General features: G+C 34.3%; 1 long non-coding RNA gene across 1 annotated transcript; it reads right to left on the reverse strand.

The window, feature by feature from the left end:
• Window positions 1-339: 339 nt before the first annotated feature.
• LOC108363968 (uncharacterized) lies at window positions 340-1,353 on the reverse strand. The gene is made up of 3 exons (XR_001847680.1): window positions 1,228-1,353; window positions 1,027-1,155; window positions 340-964 (listed from the first exon to the last, which is right to left on the reverse strand). It is a non-coding gene; the product is annotated as an uncharacterized LOC108363968 (long non-coding RNA).
• Window positions 1,354-12,121: the final 10,768 nt, after the last annotated feature.

Genomic DNA, 12,121 nt, shown 5'->3' on the forward strand with positions numbered 1-12,121 from the left:
GAGAAAACATATTGGTAGCGGAATCCATCGTAGTCCGATTTTTCATAAAATCTACGAAAAAGCGATCACTGAATCTGAACTGCTATGAACGTGTGTATTCACAGCAAGCGCTGCGTTCGTAGTTACTCGAGTTTAATAGCATTTTCGTAGATTTCACGAAAAATCGGACTACGATGGATTCTATGATAGCCTTGATTAGTTCGTGCGATTATGACTTATGGATCGATTATGGATGGGAACGGAATCTCAGTTGGGTTGCCGATGAATGAAAATGTTTTTTATTATGAATAGCAATATTTAAGTTTCATAAAGTTCAAGGTGATACAAATTAAAAAAAAAGTTGAAAAAATAAATAAAGTGAGATACTTTCCCGGCAGGCACAAAAATGCAGTTGCCAATATAGCAACTCAGTTGCCAACTTTCAGTTGCTAGTTGCCATCGGTAATACCATTTCAGCCACTGGCCAACCAACTGAAGTTCGGTTGTACTCCGTAATCGACCCATAAAATCGGAATCGAATATGCATGCACGTTCTGCAGAACGATAAATATTTTGTAAATGTGTGCTCTGCCCGCTAACGAATTCCAGCCATGTGTAAAATATCGTATGTGAAGCCTCCGTCTGACTTAACGATTGTCAAAGGCACGCCAGAAGATGTTTCATCATATGTTTTCGGCCATCGTCTTCTTCGAGTAAGTTCATCGATTCCAAAAACTTTACAACCTCTATGTGCCAGCAGCCCTTAGTGTTTTTGCCAATGACATGGCACTATTGCACTGTTAATAACCAAATTTAGCCGCAGTTGCATTCACACGTGATTAAATAGCTGGTGTCGGCATGTGGGAATGCCCAGGAGATGGCGCTTGTTCAGCTATCGAAATCATTACACCGACGGCAGTGGGCAGTACTGCTGGAACATATTTACCACAGCAGTGGTTGCGACGTTTTGTTCTGCAACAAGAGCCTGCAATGATGACATGTTATATAATGTCGACGAACAAAGATATAAAATTGAAAATGACTAACCTTATTTCCGGCCGATTTGGGAGACCACCCTTGGTCACGACCAGAACGCATTTACCGAGAGGAAAAACAGCAGGGATTGCAGTAGTTCTTGCAGCCACCGTTGATGATGCTGTGCTTGTAATTAATAGTCTGAAAATACAGGAAATTGCATTAATCAAATGTTAAACACATCAAATAAATAAATTTCAATAATTTGCTTACCATTTCACAAACCAAATTACCAAGAAATAGAAACTCACCGCGATGCGATACAGAAATAAAAACCAACAGGGCTCCATTTTCTTGGTAAACAACACAAGCGTTCAGAGCAATCTGATCCGCAATATTATTTTCTGAAAAATAAGAGTTGAAAAGAGTTTTTAAACATGATTATCACATTATTTAATTAGCACACACTATCGTGTTTATTTTTAGTAGAATATAATTGTATTATCTCAGACTTTTTTTCAATGCTTTCTAATATTTGTTCTTTTGGCACGCAAAAGCAACCATGCGCTCAATTTCTTGTGGGGAAATTTGGCCCCCATAAAGGATTTTCACCACGAAACAGCTACAAAAACAAAAACCTTTTCTACTGGTATACTGTGGCTTATAGCGATAAACTTATCGCGAAAAAATTTTCAGCGACGTTGTATGGGAGATATTTTTCGCGTTTGTTTGGTTATGCATTTTGTTATGCATACAGCATACATACATATGTATATATGTATATGTAAGTAATGCAAGCAAATGCTTTTCGGTTGGAACGAATGTGGGAATATGCACAAATATATAGGGCTATTCGCGATCCGGTGCAAATGGCCTAGCATCATTGCATTGCAAATTTGTATTGCAAATTATTTGCTTGACAAATTTGCAATACCAAAAATCCATAGCATAAAAATGCTATGCATTGCAACTGTGGTTGATATTTCTATCAGCTGATTAAAAAAGGTTTACCCTGACAGTTTAATAAAGGTCGCTCACAATCCATGGCATACTTCTGCAATTGCATAAATTTGTCAGCTCTTATGCAGCGAATCGCGAATAGCCCTTATGAATTATGGTGGTAATATATATGTATGTACATATATGTAAATTACATACATACATACGTGTAGTTAAATTATATTCCAAGCGTACACTTTTCAGTATAATTGAGTATCTGCATGGTATTTTATTATAATGATTGCGTTTATTTATTATATCTAATAAATGGAACTTAGTGGGGATAATGTTGACTAATGAGACAAGTGCGCGTCTGGTGAAGACTGAGAATATATGAATATAAATTTTTTATTTATTTTTAAATGTTTTGATTCGCCATTATAAGGATACTAGCTTTTACCCGCGGGTTGCACCCCACGCCAGAAGGAATTAAAGGGGTCATGTGACTTTTGGTTCCGAAATTATGGCTGATAAAAAATTCCCAACCTATGTTAAGTGCTAAGCCCCCTTTTACAAACTTATTTATATATACCTTACTATAAACACCTACCATAGACATACCAAATGTCATGTTTATGTGACTTATGGTTCCGAAGTTTTGACTGACTAAAAATTCCACGCCTATGTTATCTGCCACCCCTCTTTTTACAAACTCATTTATATATACATACCTTAAGATAAGCATCTACCATAGATATGTTTGCATACCAATTTTCTTGTTCATGTGACTTGCGGCTCCGAAGTTAGAACTGATTAAATAATTCACGCCTATGGGAGGTGCCACACCCCCTTTTCCAATACCGCCAATTTGTTCCCATGAGTATGGAATTAATTTTATTTATCTCGACAGCAAGTTCCAATGCTCTACCACAAATATTTCGAGAGATATACAACATGAAAATTTTAGTTAGTATAGGAGGTGCCACGCCCTCTTTTCCATTACTGCCCATTTTTCTCTATTTCTATAACCTTCCCGGGGTAAGAGCAAATGAGTGTGCAAAGTTTCGTGCGATTCCGTTCCGCAGTTCATAAGTTATAAGGTAATGTACTTATTACTTAGAAGAAAACTCAATAAAACGAAGGTCTGCATTTCATATCCATGCTCATATGTATATATCTATATGCATGTACTTATTTAAGTGCATATATTCGGCAGCAATAATCAAGTAATAACTACGACCGTGCAAAGACGAAAAAAATTTACTTGTGAGTCTTTTTAGCCTGAAGTATGTATGTATGTATTATGCAGTATTTCAGCAGCCTTCTACCTACCTTTTGTTTATTTTCCACTAATAATTACCATGGTAAAGAAATATTTCCGCAAATAGAGCAAATGGTTTCGTTCATTTTAGAGTTGTAACATTTCGTAAATACTAGCGTTCTACATAAAATTTTATTTTGTAAGAGTTTTGGGTGTGCACCTAGATAAATGAGATAAACGATGCAGGTGCTCCATTCGCGATCACTCACAACAGCTTATCCTGGAAACTTTTTAGGGCGTTATATGGAAGATATTTTTTCGCTTTTCCAAGAAATTACGCTATAATTGCAGGTATACATATGTATATGGGCGATTCCACCGTCACGGGTGTGACAGTTGAACAGAAAAAATTGTTCTTTCTTGTTTAAATTTAAGTATAAAGTACTGAACAATTCGTCATTTTGATAAAGCTACACCTAGTTTACTATTATATGAGTTATTACAAAAAAAACGAAAAAAATGGCAGCTTACTTTTATATGGAAAGAAATCAGAGTTATTTCTTTTGTCACGGGTGGGACAAAAAAAGAACCTGCTTTTTGGAGCAGATACATTTTACGAAAACTCTGTGAATTTATTTCACTTTTCTGTGTGAACTTGATGTCTTATAATAAAACAAAGAACCACGAATGCAAACAAAGCAAAAACTATAACAAAAAGGTTGGATTTATTATAAAAAAAATCCGAAATTCCTCTGTCACGGGTGGGACACGTACGAATTTTTATATAAAAAGGAGCTTTAAGTGTGGTCCATATTAAAGATTAGTTATTAAAAAATATAAGAAGCCAAGTAGGTGTTCAATTCACTCACGTTTTATCTTAGTATAATGCCTTTTATATAAAAGAAAAAGCCTAGCACCGTCAGCCAAAAAAATGATTAAATATCAACGCGATCTCTTAGCGTCTTAAAATTTTCACTCTTTCCTACTTATATTTAATACGCTATAAAACTGCATACTTAGAACTTTTCTAAAAATTATGAACAAAAAGTTTAAAATTTTTGGCTGTAACTGTTAAAATTTATAATTTTTGTTTGAAATGTAGATTTATGTGGTTCTGGTTATGTAATGTGCTAGAATTTTATAAAAAAAACTATGAACATTAAATAAACAAAAGAAAAAACCAAAACTGGTCAAAATGTCACTTAACTTAATCAGCTGACTACAACGGTATATAGGTAATGGGCGAGTCCGTGCTTCCGCCCTTCTCCCCTGCGACCACCTCAACAAACAAATAAAGCTTATCAGCCCTATAAACCTACCTCTGGCAACTGTACCACCTGTAGCTATCATGGGTGGGACATGCTTGACTGTTGAATTATTCTTATCTAACTATGTGGAAACGAAAATGCAATTGTGGAAAACATTGACAATGAAGTTCTAACATTATGTAACAAACCCAAAACATAACTTCAACTCCTGTAATTAAATATAACAACTTTTACCTTTTTTTTACAAGGGTGGGACAAGACCAATACTGCTTAATAATCTATATATATAAATGTGAATGTCTGTTTGTTTATTACCTTATAAATTTCGACCCACTACACGGAATCGCACGAAACTTTGCACACTTATTTGTTTTTACCCCGGGAAGGTTATAGGTATGGTTTTGTTTGTAAATATGGTGTCAATTTTGCGAGGGGGCGTGGCACCTCTATAGGCCTGCAAATTTTTAATCAGCTATAGCTTCGGAAACATAAGTCACATGAACTTGAAATTTGGTATGCAGACAAATCTATGGTAGATGCTTATAGCAAGATAAATATATATATATATAAATGACTTTGTAGGAGGGGGCGTGGCATATCTCATAGTCGTGGAATTTTTAATCAACTATAACTTCGGAACCACAAGACACGTGACTCCTTTAATTCCTTTGGATATGCCTTTCGAATTTCAAGTTTCCAGTTCGCTTAGCTTTTGCAATGACAATAAACAAGAATGCCTTAAAGTAAAACCCGAAACTCTATCGAAAATAAAATGTATGATAACACTGTGGAACAAATTCAGGTTAGCAAAAGTTAGGTCGATTCTGAGAGTGAGGGGTGAAAATAGAGGCTAAATTAGAAGACCCGTATCGCGGCGTTTGTTTATGTTAGTTCGAATTTTTTTTATTGATTTAGAAAATTTTTGTAGTGCTTATGAAGCAAAATGTTGGAAATTTTTTTTTCATGCTTTTTGAACATATTTTACACAAAACTAAGTCTTTTTTGCTTTCTGTTTGATCTATAATATGCTTCTCAGTTTCTTCAATAAATTTCATTTGAAAAGAAAACAATCATAATACAAAACCTGCGTTTTCCAGCTTAATATTAATTTACTTCTCATCTCTTATGTACCATTTTGTTCAGTGTTAATTTTGAAGAAACATTGAAAAAGAAATTATAAAAATATGGAAAAAATATAATTTTGAAATGTTAGTTATGAAAAGTTTCAAGCAAAAAAATAAAATTTATTAAATTAATGATTTGGCCAGTTGCCGTTTAGCAGGCGGCTGTGGATCAACATCACTGCTCTCTTTAATTCTATCTAATATCTCCCATACAACGTCGCGAAAATTTTTCGCGAAGAGTTTATCGCCACAAGCTGTTGTGAGTGATCGCGAATGGATTACTTGCATCGTTTTTCTCATTTATGAGAGGCCGACATCGGCAATGCTCGGACTTCTCACATTCGAGTTAGAGAACATTTCTTTGCTTTTATAATAATTTGGGCCAAATTCTTATTTGTTATGTTTGCTGGGTTGGAGCTGCTTCAGCCGATAGAGTTAAAAAAGCGAAAAAATTAAATTTTCCCTTTACCCTCCTACGCGTTTCAACGCTCTCGCGTCTTCATCAGGGAGTCTTTATTCGAAAAATAAAAACAAATAAACATAAACATGATTAGCAAGTAAAATTCGCTGATGCAAAAACAATAAACATAGTTAACGACAGTTACTTTACACTAATGCTGACTTTGAACTCACATTTACATAAATATTATTGACAAACATTTTTTAACAAACGATAAACGTTGTGAAAAGGTACTTAAATGGTGATCTTTTCACAATAATACCAAATTCGAATCCTATATTCTTATTTATATTTGTTATTGATTACAGCTGCATACACGTTGTTGGTGTTATCTACGTCCTCTTTAAAGTTGATCGCATTCTCTAGTCGTTGTTGTATACGTAGGCTTTCTAATGTCGTTCTCCTTTTTACCCCTCTTTCGATGTCCAAAATTCCCGTATTCCCGAAGTCCGCAAAGTGTTCGTGCTTCGTCAAGTGTTGTGTCAGTGCTGTTGTCATCTTTTTGTTTCTCTTNGAAAAAGAAATTATAAAAATATGGAAAAAATATAATTTTGAAATGTTAGTTATGAAAAGTTTCAAGCAAAAAAATAAAATTTATTAAATTAATGATTTGGCCAGTTGCCGTTTAGCAGGCGGCTGTGGATCAACATCACTGCTCTCTTTAATTCTATCTAATATCTCCCATACAACGTCGCGAAAATTTTTCGCGAAGAGTTTATCGCCACAAGCTGTTGTGAGTGATCGCGAATGGATTACTTGCATCGTTTTTCTCATTTATGAGAGGCCGACATCGGCAATGCTCGGACTTCTCACATTCGAGTTAGAGAACATTTCTTTGCTTTTATAATAATTTGGGCCAAATTCTTATTTGTTATGTTTGCTGGGTTGGAGCTGCTTCAGCCGATAGAGTTAAAAAAGCGAAAAAATTAAATTTTCCCTTTACCCTCCTACGCGTTTCAACGCTCTCGCGTCTTCATCAGGGAGTCTTTATTCGAAAAATAAAAACAAATAAACATAAACATGATTAGCAAGTAAAATTCGCTGATGCAAAAACAATAAACATAGTTAACGACAGTTACTTTACACTAATGCTGACTTTGAACTCACATTTACATAAATATTATTGACAAACATTTTTTAACAAACGATAAACGTTGTGAAAAGGTACTTAAATGGTGATCTTTTCACAATAATACCAAATTCGAATCCTATATTCTTATTTATATTTGTTATTGATTACAGCTGCATACACGTTGTTGGTGTTATCTACGTCCTCTTTAAAGTTGATCGCATTCTCTAGTCGTTGTTGTATACGTAGGCTTTCTAATGTCGTTCTCCTTTTTACCCCTCTTTCGATGTCCAAAATTCCCGTATTCCCGAAGTCCGCAAAGTGTTCGTGCTTCGTCAAGTGTTGTGTCAGTGCTGTTGTCATCTTTTTGTTTCTCTTATCCGCTTTATGTTCGCTTATTCTTGTACCCAATGATCTTTTTGTTGTGCCTAAATACGTAGCATTTGTTACAGCTTTCAGTGTCATTCCCCTTACATTCTATTTCATACACCACATTAGCTCTGATCCAATACTTTTCGTGAAAAATCCTGTAAAACTGTCAAACAGCAAAATTACTCTCTGAAGTGAGAGTAAAAAGTGAGTAACAATAAAAAGTACGGGAACAAAAAAAACATTTTTCCTGTAAAAACGTCAACCAGTGATTGCTTGACACTTTTCATGATTTTACCAGAAGAAAAAGTTCGGATAAAATCTTGCAGCTTCATTCTCTACACAACTCTCCAAAAGTCGCTCTCATTTACAGGAGACAGGACAGTACGGGAACATTTTTCCTGCAACTTCCTGCAAGTTCGTGTAAAATCCTGTAAGATCATGGAGTACTGGATCAGAGCTATTATGTTGTTGTTCCTTCAGAATTCTGTCTTTTGTTTTTGTGTACAGTTTGCTTATTGTGTTGTGCGGTCTGTGAGCATATATCGCTAGCTTAGAGTGAAAAGTTGCTAAGTCCACTTTTTATGAAAACTCATATTTTGATATAGGAGGCTAGAGAAATTGAATACGCATCGTTTCGAAAATTATAAAGGTACTTGTTTTATTTTTTACTCTTCATAAGCACTAAAGGAAAATTTGCTAAGTCCAAAAGAAGCACCACAAATCCGATAAGGCCAAAATAATACGACATCTTTTAATAAATATCGAATCCTTCCGATTCTTATGGAGTTTTGCTTTGCTTTAAACGCGCAAAATGTTTAATTTAAAGTCTTGCGAAATAGTTAAAGAAAATGGCTATAGGAAGATTTTTTCCTCTCCTGTAAAATTTTTAAAATGGGACTTAGCAACTTTTCTTTCTAAGCAAGCGATATAATATCTTCATTCTTTATTGTTCTCCTGAGCGCCTGGTTATTTGTTAGTTCTGGTACGTAAGTTACTCCAATTTTTTTTTATTGTTAGTTGTGTTGTTAGCCTGAAGATCTTTTTATTTTGATTTGTTTGTTTACTTTTGTTTATCGTCGTTTATATTAAATTGTTAACTAGCGCATGCGGGTAGCCGTTTTTGTGCAGAATGCTTTTAATTTTGTTTTTGTTCTCCTCCGCGAACTCGTTGTTGCTAAGTATGTACACTTTTTTGATCAGGCTAGCAGCGGTGTTTATTTTCTGACTCCATGGGTGATTCGAATGGAAATTAATAAGTCTACCCGACGCGATGGATTTCGCATACCAGTTTAGCATTATTGTATTCTGTTTTTTATGCACCTCTAAGTCTAGGAAGGCAATTTTATTGTCTTTCTCTCTTTCAACCGTAAATTTAATTTTTGTGTTTGGTGCATTCAATACTTTTAGTATGTCTTCCGCGTTCTTTGTTTTTATTATTGCAAACACATCATCTACATATTTACTTTTGTATTTTATATGTATGTCAGTTTGTTTCAATTCAGTTATGCTGTCGTCTAATATTTTGTCGAGTACAATATCCGCNTCCGCGTTCTTTGTTTTTATTATTGCAAACACATCATCTACATATTTACTTTTGTATTTTATATGTATGTCAGTTTGTTTCAATTCAGTTATGCTGTCGTCTAATATTTTGTCGAGTACAATATCCGCAGATAATGGGTTACCCATTGGCATACCATATGTTTGTTGGTAAAGGGTGTTATTATATGTAAAATAATTGTTGTCTCGCAAACAAAACTCTAAAATATTGTGGAATTGTTTTCGTTCAATGTTTGTGTGAGTTTTTAGTGTTTCCCATTTTTTCATAATGGTACGTATAGCCAGCTGTGTCGGGATGTTTGTAAATGAAGATACGGCATCAAATGATATTAAAATCTCGTCGTCCTCAACTGTCATATTTTTTACTTTTTTTTTAGTTGATATGAATTTCTTATTTTGATTTTTAGTTAATGATCAATTTATGGTAGATTACTTTTGGTATTTTATAGGCTTATTGATCAGTACTTTTATGTGCCAGAAAACACTGTTCTTCACGTTTTAACCCGACGTTTCACTAAATTTCTTAGCATCTTCAGGGGCGTTTTTCTCCTTTTATTTCTACATCAACATATAAATATACATAAAATTTTTATAAATTAGTATGGACGTATAAAAATGCGTAAACAGTTCTACAAACAATAATAAAACCAATCACATATTTTTTAAATTTTTGGGACTTACACATAAACATGTGTTGAAAATACACGTACATATATAAACAAATAAACAACATCAAAACTTAAACTAATTGGCATAAAACGCATCGATACGAGCGTCGTGTGGTACACATGTCATACTGCTTGATGTTAGCTATAAACAAAGTAGATATGCAGTCGCGATGTCATCCGTGTCTTCCTTTTTGCTAATTGTCTTGTCCCTATTCTGTAATATCCGTAAGCTCTACAACGTGAATCTTGTTCTCTCCCTTTTTTCTTTGTCTATTATTTTTGTTTTGGTTAGATCAGCTGTATGTCCGCTTGCTGATATGTGTTGTGAAAGTGCTAATGTACATTGGGACAATGAAAAGGCCGCTTGCAGTTCGCTTATCGGAGCATGAAGCGGACATCAAGAAGAGGACGAGCAACACGGCGTCGGTTGTTATTATTTTAATGTTTATGTTTGTTTCTTTGATCTCCAGATTGAGGATTTTAAGCAGAAAACATTCTTCCAATTTCTTTAAATCACGCCTAGTGGTATCTAGCTTAAAACAGTGTAAAAATCCCTTCATTTTTCCCTGTAGATGCGGTGGGATGATACCATAGTCCTTGCATCTGAGCAAAAATTTCAACCTCTCTTTTTGCTTTACCAGTTTTTTGGTGCTTTTGTTGTATTGCTTTATTATATAGCATGTCTCATCGTCGTACTTCTGTCTTATATTGTTATGGGTTACTGTTCGCCGCACAAAATATAAATACTTTATTCTTCGGCATATAGCGCACCCGGAAGCATGTCAGAAATTTCACCATCTCATATTTTTCTAGAGTGTACGGCAACGCTAAAACTGCATGGAAGGTCTGCCGTTTTGCGATAGCTGTGTTCCTTGCGGACAGTGTCGCTGATTGTCACTAGTTCCAGCAGGTCTGTTCGCCTACTTTTTTTTGGTTAATAAACACTTTCCCGCAGACAGCTACGTTTTCCTTAGTACTAAAGGCTGGTTTTCATTTGGTCAGAATCACTGACGCCAAAAACACTGCCTTCATCTGACAGCTGTCCATTTGATGTTAAATGCGTTTTCATTACCGCAGTGCATGTCAAAGACTGTCGTCAACTTTCAGTGTCAGATGATTGACAATCCGTTTTCATTACTGTCGTCAAATGTGAGGTTAATTTTTAAAAAAAGTGTAGAATACCGACCTTTTAGCTGTAGAAAAACCAGGGATGTAATTTGGTGGTGCTGATAACCTTACCAAAGTTGTTTGGCGCGGGTGGGAAATTGAGGGGATATACGAGGTTAAGTTAAATTTTTTCGATACTTTGAAATATCAATATTTTATGAACTACATAGGCGATTAGACAACTAATGATGCCAGAATAAAGATGATTAGTTTATCTTTCAGATGATGTACATAATTTTCCTGATTTTTTTTTTAATTTTCAAGTCAGAAATACAAAGAAACAAAAAAAATTAAATCTTTTTTAATAAATTACCTTTTGAAAAAAAAAATGCATAATTAATGCTACAGAAATTTATATAATTTAGAAAGTACAAGTTATTACCTTATATAGAAAGGTTTGTTATAGGGCAAAATTTAACGAAAGTAGTGGTAACAATCGAAATTGTATATATATGGCTCATTCCATCTCAAATCACCCAGGCCGGGGGAAAGTGAATTTAAGTTTGCGATAAAACTCACAGGGATTGTTCCTTGAACAATTTAAGGAGACGCGTATTTTTTATTTTTGCTCAGAAATGCGAATTTTTCGAACAATGAATTTTTCTCTTTTTGAGTACGAACGCTTCTTTTTTCCTCTCTTAATAGCAACTTTTGATGAAATCGTTTATAACTGCCGCAAAAAAGCAAGGATTTTAACGATTTTTTTTTACATTGCAGATATTGATCTACTGAATCGATCTAGTGAATTAAACATCAGTAATTGTTTATTAATAATTAATTATTGTTTATAAACAAAAATTTTTTTTTTTTTCAATAGATTTTTTTCAAATTGCCACATCTTTTTTTTCGTCATTTTCGAGTTATGATTTTTTTTCTGAAAATGCACTTATATGATGCTAGCAGATTTTCGTGCCAGTTGAGGGCACAAAAATTGTTGCCCATTATGACAAAATTTCCTTGCTGGAAATTTTTTGAGGTTGCCCGATCAGAGCCAAAAGTTTTTCCCAATTGGGCTCTAATTTTGGCCCAATTGGGGCCCAATTAGCGATTTGCCCAATCTACCGAAGATTTCCCCAACCAGTGCTCACAATTTGCTCAAAGTGAACATGCATACGCAATTAAAACGTTTTTATCGATAAAATCACACATACACACATCAAAATTCCCTACGAAAAAAAATATTTTTTAATTTTTTTCTTGAAAAATTTTCCACATACAAATTTTTTGATAAAAAAAATTAGTTTTTGAAAATATGCCATTTCAAAAAAAAAAAATGGAA

The sequence above is a fragment of the Rhagoletis zephyria genome, unplaced genomic scaffold (genome assembly GCF_001687245.7).
Source record: "Rhagoletis zephyria isolate East Lansing unplaced genomic scaffold, Rhagoletis_zephyria_1.1 Rzeph_scaffold_01422, whole genome shotgun sequence".
NCBI classification, from domain to species: domain Eukaryota; kingdom Metazoa; phylum Arthropoda; class Insecta; order Diptera; family Tephritidae; genus Rhagoletis; species Rhagoletis zephyria.